At 49.0% G+C, this 16,263-nt stretch overlaps 1 protein-coding gene across 1 annotated transcript in view; it reads right to left on the bottom strand.

Annotated features, from left to right (window-relative positions):
- Positions 1-15,838, bottom strand: part of LOC144826177 (uncharacterized) — a 181,637-nt gene extending 165,799 nt beyond the window's left edge. Inside the window, exon 1 of the mRNA XM_078684570.1 lies at positions 15,758-15,838. The gene's annotated coding sequence lies outside the window, so the exon portion shown is untranslated. The remainder of the gene's footprint in view (positions 1-15,757) is intronic.
- Between the last annotated feature and the right edge of the window lie 425 nt (positions 15,839-16,263).

Here is a 16,263-nt window from a genome sequence, read left to right on the forward strand (position 1 = left end):
CCCTTCCGGGTGATAGAGTGCTCTACAAATACACTTAACATAACATTATCCATGTGTCTATGCCCGGACACCCTCCCGGGTGATAGTGCGCTCTACAAATACACTTAACATAACATTATCCATGTGTCTATGCCCGGACACCTTCCCAGGTGATAGTGCGCTCCACAAATACACTTAACATAACATTATCCATGTGTCTATGCCCGGACACCTTCCCGGGTGATAGTGCGCTCTACAAATACACTTAACATAACATTATCCATGTGTCTATGCCCGGACACCTTCCCAGGTGATAGTGCACTCTACAAATACACTTAACATAACATTATCCATGAGTCTATGCAAAGAGATCCTCCCGGGTGATAGAGTGCTCTACAAATACACTTAACATAACATAACATTATCCATGTGTCTATGCCCGGACACCCTCCCGGGTGATAGTGCGCTCTACAAATACACATAACATACCATTATCCATGTGTCTATGCCAGGACACCCTTCCGGGTGATAGAGTGATCTACAAATACACTTAACATAACATTATCCATGTGTCTATGCCAGGACACCCTTCCGGGTGATAGAGTGCTCTACAAATACACTTAACATAACATTATCCTTGTGTCTATGCCCGGACACCCTCCCGGGTGATAGTGCGCTCTACAAATACACTTAACATAACATTATCCATGTGTCTATGCCAGGACACCCTCCCGGGTGATAGTGCGCTCTACAAATACACTTAACATAACATTATCCATGTGTCTATGCCAGGACACCCTCCCAGGTGATAGTGCGCTCTACAAATACACTTAACATAACATAACATTATCCATGTGTCTATGCCCGGACACCCTCCCGGGTGATAGTGCGCTCTACAAATACACTTAACATAACATTATCCATGTGTCTATGCCCGGACACCTTCCCAGGTGATAGTGCGCTCCACAAATACACTTAACATAACATTATCCATGTGTCTATGCCCGGACACCTTCCCGGGTGATAGTGCGCTCTACAAATACACTTAACATAACATTATCCATGTGTCTATGCCCGGACACCTTCCCAGGTGATAGTGCGCTCTACAAATACACTTAACATAACATTATCCATGTGTCTATGCCAAGACATCCTCCCGGGTGATAGAGTGCTCTACAAATACACTTAACATAACATAACATTATCCATGTGTCTATGCCCGGACACCCTCCCGGGTGATAGTGCGCTCTACAAATACACTTAACATAACAGTATCCATGAGTCTATGCCCGGACACCTTCCCAGGTGATAGTGCGCTCTACAAATACACTTAACATAACATTATCCATGTGTCTATGCCCGGACACCCTCCCGGGTGATAGTGCGCTCTACAAATACACTTAACATAACAGTATCCATGAGTCTATGCCCGGACACCCTCCCGGGTGATAGTGCGCTCTACAAATACACTTAACATAACATTATCCATGTGTCTATGCCAGGACACCCTCCCGGGTGATAGTGCGCTCTACAAATACACTTAACATAACATAACATTATCCATGTGTCTATGCCCGGACACCCTCCCGGGTGATAGTGCGCTCTACAAATACACTTAACATAACAGTATCCATGAGTCTATGCCCGGACACCTTCCCAGGTGATAGTGCGCTCTACAAATACACTTAACATAACATTATCCATGTGTCTATGCCCGGACACCCTCCCGGGTGATAGTGCGCTCTACAAATACACTTAACATAACATAACATTATCCATGTGTCTATGCCCGGACACCCTGCAGGGTGATAGTGCGCTCTACAAATACACTTAACATAACAGTATCCATGAGTCTATGCCCGGACACCTTTCCAGGTGATAGAGCGCTCTACAAATACACTTAACATAACAGTATCCATGAGTCTATGCCCGGACACCCTCCCGGGTGATAGTGCGCTCTACAAATACACTTAACATAACATAACATTATGTATGTGTCTATGCCCGGACACCTTCCCAGGTGATAGTGCGCTCTACAAATACACTTAACATAACATAACATTATCCATGTGTCTATGCCCGGACACCCTCCCGGGTGATAGTGCGCTCTACAAATACACTTAACATAACATTATCCATGTGTCTATGCCAGGACACCCTTCCGGGTGATAGAGTGCTCTACAAATACACTTAACATAACATTATCCATGTGTCTATGCCCGGACACCCTCCCGGGTGATAGTGCGCTCTACGAATACACTTAACATTATCCATGTGTCTATGCCAGGACACCCTCCCGGGTGATAGTGCGCTCTACAAATACACTTAACATAACATTATCCATGTGTCTATGCCAGGACACCCTTCCGGGTGATAGAATGCTCTACAAATACACTTAACATATCATTATCCATGTGTCTATGCCCGGACACCCTTCCGGGTGATAGTGCGCTCTACAAATACACTTAACATAACATTATCCATGTGTCTATGCCAGGACACCCTCCCGGGTGATAGTGCGCTCTACAAATACACTTAACATAACATAACATTATCCATGTGTCTATGCCCGGACACCCTCCCAGGTGATAGTGCGCTCTACAAATACACTTAACATAACATTATCCATGTGTCTATGCGAGGACACCCTCCCGGGTGATAGTGCGCTCTACAAATACACTTAACATAACATTATCCATGTGTCTATGCCAGGACACCCTCCCGGGTGAAAGTGCACTCTATAAATACACTTAACATTATCCATGTGTCTATGCCAGGACACCCTTCCGGGTGATAGTGCGCTCTACAAATACACTTAACATACCATTATCCATGTGTCTATGCCAGGACACCCTTCCGGGTGATAGAGTGCTCTACAAATACACTTAACATAACATTATCCATGTGTCTATGCCAGGACACCCTTCCGGGTGATAGAGTGCTCTACAAATACACTTAACATAACATTATCCTTGTGTCTATGCCCGGACACCCTCCCGGGTGATAGTGCGCTCTACAAATACACTTAACATAACATTATCCATGTGTCTATGCCAGGACACCCTCCCGGGTGATAGAGCGCTCTACAAATAAACTTCACATACCATTATCCATGTGTCTATGCCCGGACACCCTCCCGGGTGATAGTGCGCTCTACAAATACACTTAACATAACATTATCCATGTGTCTATGCCCGGACACCCTCCCGGGTGATAGTGCGCTCTACAAATACACTTAACATAACATAACATAACATTATCCATGTGTCTATGCCCGGACACCTTCCCAGGTGATAGTGCGCTCTACAAATACACTTAACATAACATAACATTATCCATGTGTGTATGCCAGGACACCTTCCCAGGTGATAGTGCGCACTACAAATACACCTAACATTATCCACATGTCTATGCCAGGACACCCTCCCGGGTCATAGTGCGCTCTACAAATACACTTAACAATATCCATGTGTCTATGCCCGAACACCCTCCCGGGTGATAGTGCGCTCTACAAATACACTTAACATAACATAACATTATCCATGTGTCTATGCCCGGACACCCTCCCGGGTGATAGAGTGCTCTACAAATACACTTAACATAACATAACATTATCCATGTGTCTATGCCCGGACACCCTCCCGGGTGATAGAGTGCTCTACAAATACACTTAACATAACATAACATTATGCATGTGTCTATGCCAGGACACCCTCCCGGGTGATAGTGCGCTCTACAAATACACTTAACATTATCCATGTGTCTATGCCAGGACACCCTCCCGGGTGATAGTGCGCTCTACAAATACACTTAACATAACATAACATTATCCATGTGTCTATGCCAGGACACCCTCCCGGGTGATAGTGTGCTCTACAAATACACTTAACATTATCCATGTGTCTATGCCAGGACACCCTCCCGGGTGATAGTGCGCTCTACAAATACACTTAACATAACATAACATTATCCATGTGTCTATGCCCGGACACCCTCCCGGGTGATAGTGCGCTCTACAAATACACTTAACATAACATAACATTATCCATGTGTCTATGCCCGGACACCCTCCCGGGTGATAGTGCACTCTACAAATACACTTAACATAACATAACATTATCCATGTGTCTATGCCCGGACACCCTCCCGGGTGATAGAGTGCTCTACAAATACACTTAACATAACATAACATTATGCATGTGTCTATGCCAGGACACCCTCCCGGGTGATAGTGCGCTCTACAAATACACTTAACATTATCCATGTGTCTATGCCAGGACACCCTCCCGGGTGATAGTGCGCTCTACAAATACACTTAACATAACATAACATTATCCATGTGTCTATGCCAGGACACCCTCCCGGGTGATAGTGCTCTCTACAAATACACTTAACATAACATAACATTATCCATGTGTCTATGCCCGGACACCCTCCCGGGTGATAGTGCGCTCTACAAATACACTTAACATAACATTATCCATGTGTCTATGCCCGGACACCCTCCCGGGTGATAGTGCGCTCTACAAATACACTTAACATAACATTATCCATGTGTCTATGCCAGGACACCCTCCCGGGTGATAGTGCGCTCTACAAATACACAATTGTTGACCTAATTCTAGGACACCCCCGCGCCGCACGGCCACCAGCTGCTGCAGGTGCTCCCCGCTTTCTGCCTCTCTGCCCCGGCTCCGCCGCGTGACCACGCCCCCTCACATCGAGCGGCGTGGTCTCTGCCAGCTTCCCGGCCTGTGTCCCTTCCTGCTGTTGCCATAGTGATCTGTTGTTTGTATTGAGCTGTGTGATATTTGCTGTTGTTTTGTTTCTTCCTTCCCCATTTGCGCCTGCTTTCGCCTTCGTTTTTCTCGTCCCCGTCTCAAACCCTCCCCGCTTCCCGCCTTCACCGCTAGCCCCGCCCCTTTTCTTTGTGTACCCTCCCCGCTCCCGCCTCCCAGCTGCTCCGCCCCCCCGCGCACTTGGCCATATATGGCGACCGTGCGACGCAGGTGAGTGTGACCTAATTCTAGGACACCCCCGCGCCGCACGGCCACCAGCTGCTGCAGGTGCTCCCCGCCTTCTGCCTCTCTGCCCCGGCTCCGCCGCGTGACCACGCCCCCTCACATCGAGCGGCGTGGTCTCTGCCAGCTTCCCGGCCTGTGTCCCTTCCTGCTGTTGCCATAGTGATCTGTTGTTTGTATTGAGCTGTGTGATATTTGCTGTTGTTTTGTTTCTTCCTTCCCCATTTGCGCCTGCTTTCGCCTTCGTTTTTCTCGTCCCCGTCTCAAACCCTCCCCGCTTCCCGCCTTCACCGCTAGCCCCGCCCCTTTTCTTTGTGTACCCTCCCCGCTCCCGCCTCCCAGCTGCTCCGCCCCCCCCGCGCACTTGGCCATATATGGCGACCGTGCGACGCAGGTGAGTGTGACCTAATTCTAGGACACCCCCGCGCCGCACGGCCACCAGCTGCTGCAGGTGCTCCCCGCCTTCTGCCTCTCTGCCCCGGCTCCGCCGCGTGACCACGCCCCCTCACATCGAGCGGCGTGGTCTCTGCCAGCTTCCCGGCCTGTGTCCCTTCCTGCTGTTGCCATAGTGATCTGTTGTTTGTATTGAGCTGTGTGATATTTGCTGTTGTTTTGTTTCTTCCTTCCCCATTTGCGCCTGCTTTCGCCTTCGTTTTTCTCGTCCCCGTCTCAAACCCTCCCCGCTTCCCGCCTTCACCGCTAGCCCCGCCCCTTTTCTTTGTGTACCCTCCCCGCTCCCGCCTCCCAGCTGCTCCGCCCCCCCCGCGCACTTGGCCATATATGGCGACCGTGCGAACGCGCAGCGTTGACGCGCAGCGGGCGCGCCGATTGTGCGCCGAAGGCGCGCCAAAGGTAAGCCCGTCTGCGCCCGTCCGCGCCTGGACCGCACCCAGGGCCAGAACCCCTGGCCCCCACCGACGAAAGCCGACCCGACGAACCTACAACGCCGCCGAACTCATCGCACTCAACACCGGCGGCATCCCGGGATGTCACCGAGCCACCCCGAAGCACACCCACGGACCCTTCAGCTGCCACACCTGCAAGTTCTCCTGCGCCCGGACCTACCCTGCACCAGCAGCTGCCAAGCCAAACACCAGCAGCACTCACCTCAAGTGCATCCTGCTCAACACCCGCTCCGTCCACAGACACGCCATCGAACTCTGGAACCTCCTCGACACCACAGCCCCTGACGTCGCCTTCCTCACGGAGACCTGGATGAACGCCTCCTCAGCGCCCGACATCGCCATCGCCATCCCAGAGGGCTACAAGATCACCCGGAGGGACCGCACCGCCAACCAGACGGGAGGAGGCATCGCCATCATCCACAGGGACACCATCCGTATAACGACCAACACCAACGACACCCTAACCACTGCCGAACACCTGCACTTCCAGATCCACACCGACCCGAAGACCACCCTCAGAGGCACCCTGATCTACCGACCCCCAGGACCACGCACACGATTCAGCGAGGACATCGCCGACTTCATCAGCCCGCATGCCCTCCCCTCCGCCGACTACATCCTCCTGGGGGACCTCAACTTCCACCTGGAGAACAACAGCGACCGCAACACCATCACCCTGCTCGACAACCTCGCCAACCTCGGACTCAAACAGCTGGTGTCCACCCCCACCCACCTCGCCGGACACACACTCGACGCCGTCTTCTCGTCCAGCAAAGACATCGCCTTCAGCCACGCAACAGGACTCCACTGGACGGACCACAGCTGTGTCCACTTCACCTTCAAAAGAACGACGATCCACCACCACCAGCAACAGGTTGCCCGAAGAAGCTGGAACAAGATCACAGCCGACCAGCTCACCGCCTCCCTCAGCCAGCACCCTCCTGCCGGCTCAACGAACCCCAGCCAGGCCGCCGACAACCTCACGAAGTGGATCAGCAACTGCGCGGACGAACTCGCCCCTCTGAGGACCCCGCCCAGCAGGCCCAGCAGCAGAAAAACCCCATGGTTCACCGACGAACTCAAGAGCTCCAAGAAGAACTGCCGAGCCCTCGAGAAAGCCTGGAGAAGGGAGCCGACACCGGACAACATGACCACCCTGAAGCTCGCCACCCGGAAACACCACCAACTGATCCGCGCCACCAAGAAAACTGCATACAAGGACCGTCTGGACAACAACGCACACAACTGCAAGGAACTCTTCAACATCGTGAAAGAGCTCTCCAACCCAAACGCCGGAAACAACGACATCACCCCATCGCAAGACCTCTGCAACTCCCTCGCCTCCTACTTCCACAACAAGATCACGGACATACACAACAGCTTCAGCATCCAACCAACGCACGCCACAACCGCAGCAACGCCACCCACCACCACCCTCCGCGCCTGGACCCCAATCAGCACCGAAGACACCATCCGCACGATGAACTCCATCCACTCCGGATCTCCAACCGACCCCTGCCCTCATCACGTCTTCAACAAGGCCGACGACGTCATCGCACCCCACCTGCGGGACATTATCAACACCTCCTTCGACACCGCCACCTTCCCTGAGAGCTGGAAGCACGCCGAACTCAGCGCTCTACTCAAGAAACCTACAGCGGACCCAACCGAACTCAAGAATTACCGTCCCATCTCGCTCCTCCCGTTCCCGGCCAAAGTCATCGTAAAGACCGTCAACAAACAGCTGGCCGCCTTCCTCGAGACAAATGGATCCCTCGACCCCTCACAGTCTGGCTTCCGAGCCAACCACAGCACCGAGACCGCCCTCATCGCTGCCACCGATGACATCCGAACCCTGATGGACAACGGAGAAACAGCGGCCCTCATCCTCCTGGACCTCTCCGCGGCATTCGACACTGTCTGCCACCGCACCCTAGTGCAGCGCCTTGGCAACATCGGAATCTAAGAGAAGGCACTGGAATGGATCACCTCCTTCCTCGACGGAAGAACACAGAGAGTCCGCCTACCACCATACAAGTCAGAGGCCACCGAAGTCATCTGCGGCGTCCCTCAAGGATCCTCGTTGAGCCCCACCCTCTTCAACGTCTACATGAGCCCCCTCGCGGCCATCGCACGCCAACACAACCTCAACATAATCTCCTACGCCGACGACACCCAACTGATCCTCTCCCTGACCAACGACCCCGCCGCCGCCAGAGCCAACCTGCACGAAGGGATGAGAAATGTAGCCGAGTGGATGACGACCAGCCGCCTGAAACTGAACTCAGACAAGACGGAGGTCCTCATCCTGGGCTCCTCGCCCTCCGCCTGGGACGACTCCTGGTGGCCCCCCGCCCTGGGCACCGCACCCAAACCGACGGACCACGCACGCAACCTGGGCTTCATCCTGGACTCCTCCCTCTCCATGACCAGACAAGTCAACGCCGTCTCCTCGTCATGCTACAACATCCTGCGCATGCTACGGAAGATCTTCTGGTGGATCCCCACCGAGACCAGGAAGACTGTCACCCAGGCCCTCGTCACCAGCCGACTGGACTACGGCAACGCCCTCTATGCCGGAACCACTGCCAAGCTCCAGAAGAGACTCCAGCGGATCCAGAACGCCTCAGCCAGACTCATCCTCGACATCCCACGAAACAGCCACATCTCCAGGCACCTGAGAGACCTGCACTGGCTCCCCGTCAACAAAAGAATAACCTTCCGCCTCCTCACCCACGCACACAAAGCCCTACACGACCAAGGCCCTAGCTACCTCAACAACCGAATCAACTTCTACGCTCCCAAGCACCACCTCAGATCAACCAGCCACGCCCTCGCCGCCGTCCCCCGCATCCGAAGAGCGACAACAGGAGGAAGGTCCTTCTCCTACCTGGCCGCCAAGACCTGGAACTCCCTCCCGACCGACCTGCGCCTGACCCAAGACCACCTCTCCTTCAGGAAGAAGCTCAAGACCTGGCTGTTCGAGCAGTAAAGGCACCCCCCCCTCCTAGCGCCTTGAGACCCTACGGGTGAGTAGTGCGCTCTATAAATGTATTGATTGATTAACATAACATAACATTATCCATGTGTCTATGCCCGGACACCCTCCCGGGTGATAGTGCGCTCTACAAATACACTTAACATAACATTATCCATGTGTCTATGCCAGGACACCCTCCCGGGTGATAGTGCGCTCTACAAATACACTTAACATAACATAACATTATCCATGTGTCTATGCCCGGACACCCTCCCGGGTGATAGTGCGCTCTACAAATACACTTAACATAACATAACATTATCCATGTGTCTATGCCCGGACACCCACCCGGGTGATAGTGCGCTCTACAAATACACTTAACATAACATTATCCATGTGTCTATGCCCGGACACCCTCCCGGGTGATAGTGCGCTCTACAAATACACTTAACATAACATAACATTATCCATGTGTCTATGCCCGGACACCGTCCCGGGTGATAGTGCGCTCTACAAATACACTTAACATAACATTATCCATGTGTCTATGCCAAGACACCCTCCAGGGTGATAGTGCCCTCTACAAATACACTTAACATAACATTATCCATGTGTCTATGCCAAGACACCCTACCGGGTGATAGTGCGCTCTACAAATACACTTAACATAACATTATCCATGTGTCTATGCCAGGACACCCTCCCGGGTGATAGTGCGCTCTACAAATACACTTAACATAACATTATCCATGTGTCTATGCCAGGACACCTTCCCAGGTGATAGTGCGCTCTACAAATACACTTAACATAACATTATCAATGTGTCTATGCCAGGACACCCTCCCGGGTGATAGTGCGCTCTATAAATACACTGAACATAACATTATCTATGTGTCTATGCCCGGACACCCTCCCGGGTGATAGAGTGCTCTACAAATACACTTAACATAACATTATCCATGTGTGTATGCCAGGACACCCTCCCAGGTGATAGTGCGCTCTACAAATACACTTAACATAACATAACATTATCCATGTGTCTATGCCCGGACACCCACCCGGGTGATAGTGCGCTCTACAAATACACTTAACATAACATTATCCATGTGTCTATGCCCGGACACCCTCCCGGGTGATAGTGCGCTCTACAAATACACTTAACATAACATTATCCATGTGTCTATGCCAGGACACCCTCCCGGGTGATAGTGCGCTCTACGAATACACTTAACATAACATTATCCATGTGTCTATGCCCGGACACCTTCCCGGGTGATAGTGCGCTCTACAAATACACTTAACATAACATTATCCATGTGTCTATGCCCGGACACCTTCCCAGGTGATAGTGCGCTCTACAAATACACTTAACATAACATTATCCATGTGTCTATGCCCGGACACCTTCCCAGGTGATAGTGTGCTCTACAAATACACTTAACATTATCCATGTGTCTATGCCAGGACACCCTCCCGGGTGATAGTGCGCTCTACAAATACACTTAACATAACATAACATCATCCATGTGTCTATGCCCGGACACCCTCCCGGGTGATAGTGCGCTCTACAAATACACTTAACATAACATTATCCATGTGTCTATGCCAGGACACCCTTCCGGGTGATAGAGTGCTCTACAAATACACTTAACATAACATTATCCATGTGTCTATGCCCGGACACCCTCCCGGGTGATAGTGCGCTCTCCGAATACACTTAACATTATCCATGTGTCTATACCAGGACACCCTCCCGGGTGATAGTGCGCTCTACAAATACACTTAACATAACATAACATTATCCATGTGTCTATGCCAGGACACCCTCCCGGGTGATGGTGCGCTCTACAAATACACTTAACATAACATAACATTATCCATGTGTCTATGCCCGGACACCCTCCCGGGTGATAGTGCGCTCTACAAATACACTTAACATAACATTATCCATGTGTCTATGCCAGGACACCCTTCCGGGTGATAGAGTGCTCTACAAATACACTTAACATAACATTATCCATGTGTCTATGCCCGGACACCCTCCCGGGTGATAGTGCGCTCTACAAATACACTTAACATAACATTATCCATGTGTCTATGCCCGGATACCTTCCCAGGTGATAGTGCGCTCTACAAATACACTTAACATAACATTATCCATGTGTCTATGCCAGGACACCCTCCCAGGTGATAGTGCGCTCTACAAATACACTTAACATAACATTATCCATGTGTCTATGCGAGGACACCCTCCCGGGTGATAGTGCGCTCTACAAATACACTTAACATAACATTATCCATGTGTCTATGCCAGGACACCCTCCCGGGTGATAGTGCGCTCTACAAATACACTTAACATACCATTATCCATGTGTCTATGCCAGGACACCCTTCCGGGTGATAGAGTGCTCTACAAATACACTTAACATAACATTATCCATGTGTCTATGCCAGGACACCCTCCCGGGTGATAGTGCGCTCTACAAATACACTTAACATACCATTATCCATGTGTCTATGCCAGGACACCCTTCCGGGTGATAGAGTGCTCTACAAATACACTTAACATAACATTATCCTTGTGTCTATGCCCGGACACCCTCCCGGGTGATAGTGCGCTCTACAAATACACTTAACATAACATTATCCATGTGTCTATGCCAGGACACCCTCCCGGGTGATAGAGCGCTCCACAAATAAACTTCACATAACATTATCCATGTGTCTATGCCCGGACACCCTCCCGGGTGATAGTGCGCTCTACAAATACACTTAACATAACATTATCCATGTGTCTATGCCCGGACACCCTCCCGGGTGATAGTGCGCTCTACAAATACACTTAACATAACATAACATTATCCATGTGTCTATGCCCGGACACCTTCCCAGGTGATAGTGCGCTCTACAAATACACTTAACATAACATAACATTATCCATGTGTGTATGCCAGTACACCTTCCCAGGTGATAGTGCGCACTACAAATACACCTAACATTATCCATTTGTCTATGCCAGGACACCCTCCCGGGTGATAGTGCGCTCTACAAATACACTTAACAATATCCATGTCACTATGCCCGGACACCCTCCCGGGTGATAGTGCGCTCTACAAATACACTTAACAGAACATAACATTATCCATGTGTCTATGCCCGGACACCCTCCCGGGTGATAGAGTGCTCTATAAATACACTTAACATAACATAACATTATCCATGTGTCTATGCCCGGACACCCTCCCGGGTGATAGAGTGCTCTACAAATACACTTAACATAACATAACATTATCCATGTGTCTATGCCCGGACACCCTCCCGGGTGATAGTGCGCTCTACAAATACACTTAACATAACATAACATTATCCATGTGTCTATGCCCGGACACCCTCCCGGGTGATAGTGCGCTCTACAAATACACTTAACATAACATAACATTATCCATGTGTCTATGCCCGGACACCCTCCCGGGTGATAGAGTGCTCTACAAATACACTTAACATAACATAGCATTATCCATGTGTCTATGCCAGGACACCCTCTCGGGTGATAGTGCGCTCTACAAATACACTTAACATTATCCATGTGTCTATGCCAGTTCACCCTTCCGGGTGATAGTGCGCTCTACAAATACACTTAACATAACATAACATTATCCATGTGTCTATGCCCGGACACCCTCCCGGGTGATAGTGCGCTCTACAAATACACTTAACATAACATTATCCATGTGTCTATGCCCGGACACCTTCCCAGGTGATAGTGCGCTCTACAAATACACTTAACATAACATTATCCATTTGTCTATGCCAGGACACCCTCCCGGGTGATAGTGCGCTCTACAAATACACTTAACATACCATTATCCATGTGTCTATGCCAGGACACCCTCCCGGGTGATAGAGTGCTCTACAAATACACTTAACATAACATTATCCATGTGTCTATGCCAGGACACCTTCTCAGGTGATAGTGCGCTCTACAAATACACTTAACATAACATAACATTATCCATGTGTCTATGCCCGGACACCCTCCCAGGTGATAGTGCGCTCTACAAATACACGTAACATAACAGTATCCATGTGTCTATGCCAGGACACCCTCCCGGGTGATAGTGCGCTCTACAAATACACTTAACATAACATTATCCATGTGTCTATGCCCGGACACCTTCCCAGGTGATAGTGCGCTCTACAAATACACTTAACATAACATTATACATGTGTCTATGCCAGGACACCCTCCCGGGTGATAGTGCGCTCTACAAATACACTTAACATAACATTATCCATGTGTCTATGCCAGGACACCCTCCCGGGTGATAGTGCGCTCTACAAATATGGACACTTAACATAACATTATCCATGTGTCTATGCCAGGACACCCTCCCGGGTGATAGAGCGCTCTACAAATACACTTCACATAACATTATCCATGTGTCTATGCCAGGACACCTTCCCAGGTGATAGTGTGCTCTACAAATACACTTAACATAACATTATCCATGTGTCTATGCCAGGACACCTTCCCAGGTGATAGTGCGCTCTACAAATACACTTAACATAACATTATCCATGTGTCCATGCCCGGACAGCCTCCCGGGTGATAGTGCGCTCTACAAATACACTTAACATAACATTATCCATGTGTCTATGCCAGGACACCCTCCCGGGTGATAGTGCGCTCTACAAATACACTTAACATAACATAACATTATCCATGTGTCTATGCCCGGACACCCTCCCGGGTGATAGTGCGCTCTACAAATACACTTAACATAACATAACATTATCCATGTGTCTATGCCCGGACACCCTCCCGGGTGATAGTGCGCTCTACAAATACACTTAACATAACATTATCCATGTGTCTATACCAGGACACCCTCCCGGGTGATAGTGCGCTCTACAAATACACTTAACATAACATTATCCATGTGTCTATACCAGGACACCCTCCCGGGTGATAGTGCGCTCTACAAATACACTTAACATAACATTATCCATGTGTCTATGCCCGGACACCTTCCCAGGTGATAGTGCGCTCTACAAATACACTTAACATAACATTATCCATGTGTCTATGCCAAGACACTCTCCCGGGTGATAGTGCGCTCTACAAATACACTTAACATAACATTATCCATGTGTCTATGCCAAGACACTCTCCCGGGTGATAGTGCGCTCTACAAATACACTTAACATAACATTATCTATGTGTCTATGCCCGGACACCTTCCCAGGTGATAGTGCGCTCTACAAATAGACTTAACATAACAGTATCCATGAGTCTATGCCAGGACACCCTCCCGGGTGATAGTGCGCTCTACAAATACACTTAACATAACATTATCCATGTGTCTATGCCAGGACACCCTCCCGGGTGATAGTGCACTCTATAAATACACTTAACATAACATTATCCATGTGTCTATGCCAAGACACTCTCCCGGGTGATAGTGCGCTCTACAAATACACTTAACATAACATTATCCATGTGTCTATGCCAGGACACCCTCCCGGGTGATAGTGCACTCTATAAATACACTTAACATAACATTATCCATGTGTCTATGCCAAGACACTCTCCCGGGTGATAGTGCGCTCTACAAATAGACTTAACATAACAGTATCCATGAGTCTATGCCAGGACACCCTCCCGGGTGATAGTGCGCTCTACAAATACACTTAACATAACATTATCCATGTGTCTATGCCCGGACACCCTCCCGGGTGATAGAGTGCTCTACAAATACACTTAACATAACATTATCCATGTGTCTATGCCCGGACACCCTTCCGGGTGATAGTGCGCTCTACAAATACACTTAACATAACATTATCCATGTGTCTATGCCCGGACACCCTCCCGGGTGATAGAGCGCTCTATAAATACACTTAACATAACATTATCCATGTGTCTATGCCAGGGCACCCCTCCCGGGTGATACTGCGCTCTATAAATACCCTAAGCATATCTTAACATTATCCATAGCCTACTTGTTTCCCCCGTTGTGGTAAAAATCAGTGCCAGGTGCACAGATTAAGTCTGCAGTGAAGTAAAAACGAATGCAGTGTAGAGGTTTCCTCGTCTGATAGCGCTGCATTCAGACTTCTTAAACTCTAAACACCCTCTTACTGGGAGAGATAATCAGTGCACCATACATATCTGTAAATACCCCTTATGGGGGTGTGGAATAATTTTTCAAATCTGCTTGTTTTAAGGGCAGATTAATACAGGAATCAGCTTGCCCTTTAAAGAAATCCACTTGTCCAACCTACTACCTAAATATTAGCTGGACATAAGACACATTTATAGCTCTTTTTAATAGTACAAACATGTCCGGAGTTGGGACAGCTGGAGAGGGTCCTGGGTGCAAAATTGGTTGAGTACTTTTTATTGTAATTTTTATTAGGAATGTATTAGTATTGGTACTTGTGATGGAAAGGTAATAGATCTGTGCAGTATGAGCATTAACTCACTTGTACAGGAGTTGGAACCTGGGACACCTTAGCTATCTCACTAGAGTTGAAATTTGTACCCGCAGGAAATAAATGCATGGATCCCTCCAGATGGTGCATTTACACTGTTTGGTGACTGGGATTAAATCTCAGATTGATAGCACTAAATGTGGTTCAAGTATTGGTACCAATCAACAGCAAATGACACCTATAACTCTTGAAGAATCACATTTACATGGCACTTAAATCTCATTTTTAGCTCACAACATATATTTAAACCTATTACAATGTATAAATAATGTTAATTCCATTTCTTTTTCTGCTCTTCTTTTGGAACTCTTGTTTCCTCCCCTTCAGACCTATTTAATTCATATTTTTGCTGATATCTATTATTTACTTTACTCGACCCTTTGTGTTCTGTGAGGGACTGAAGCTGGAGGTAACTGCTCACCAGACAGGGCTCCTTCCTCCTCTGCAGCAGGCTGGACACACCAGGAGAGGCCGGAAGTGATGTCACTGCCGCTGCTGGTGCTGTCTCTGCCGCCGCTGACCCGGAAGAGGAAACCCTGCTCCCTTTCATCCCATGTGCAGCTCAGTGGATTTTATCAGCAGGCGAGGAGCGCCCTCTGGTGGCCGCTGACGGAACCACCGCCTCCAGGCTCCAGCAGTGAATACATTTCACACAAACAAGCATTTATACCTGTAAAGACCTGGGATTCCAGATGTCACAGACGTGAATGTTTTTAAGGGAAAGACAGTTCAAGTACAGGGCCTCACACTTGGTTGCTGCTGTGGAAAAGTATTTATAGCTTCGATTCAGATGAGCATCTTCCAAACACTGATGTAAAGAGATGTAAGAGTATTTTTTTATTTATTTTTTATTTATTTATTTATTTTAAAAGTTGTATATAAT

The sequence above is a fragment of the Lissotriton helveticus genome, chromosome 3_2 (assembly GCF_964261635.1).
Source record: "Lissotriton helveticus chromosome 3_2, aLisHel1.1, whole genome shotgun sequence".
Classification (NCBI taxonomy): Eukaryota; Metazoa; Chordata; class Amphibia; order Caudata; family Salamandridae; genus Lissotriton; species Lissotriton helveticus.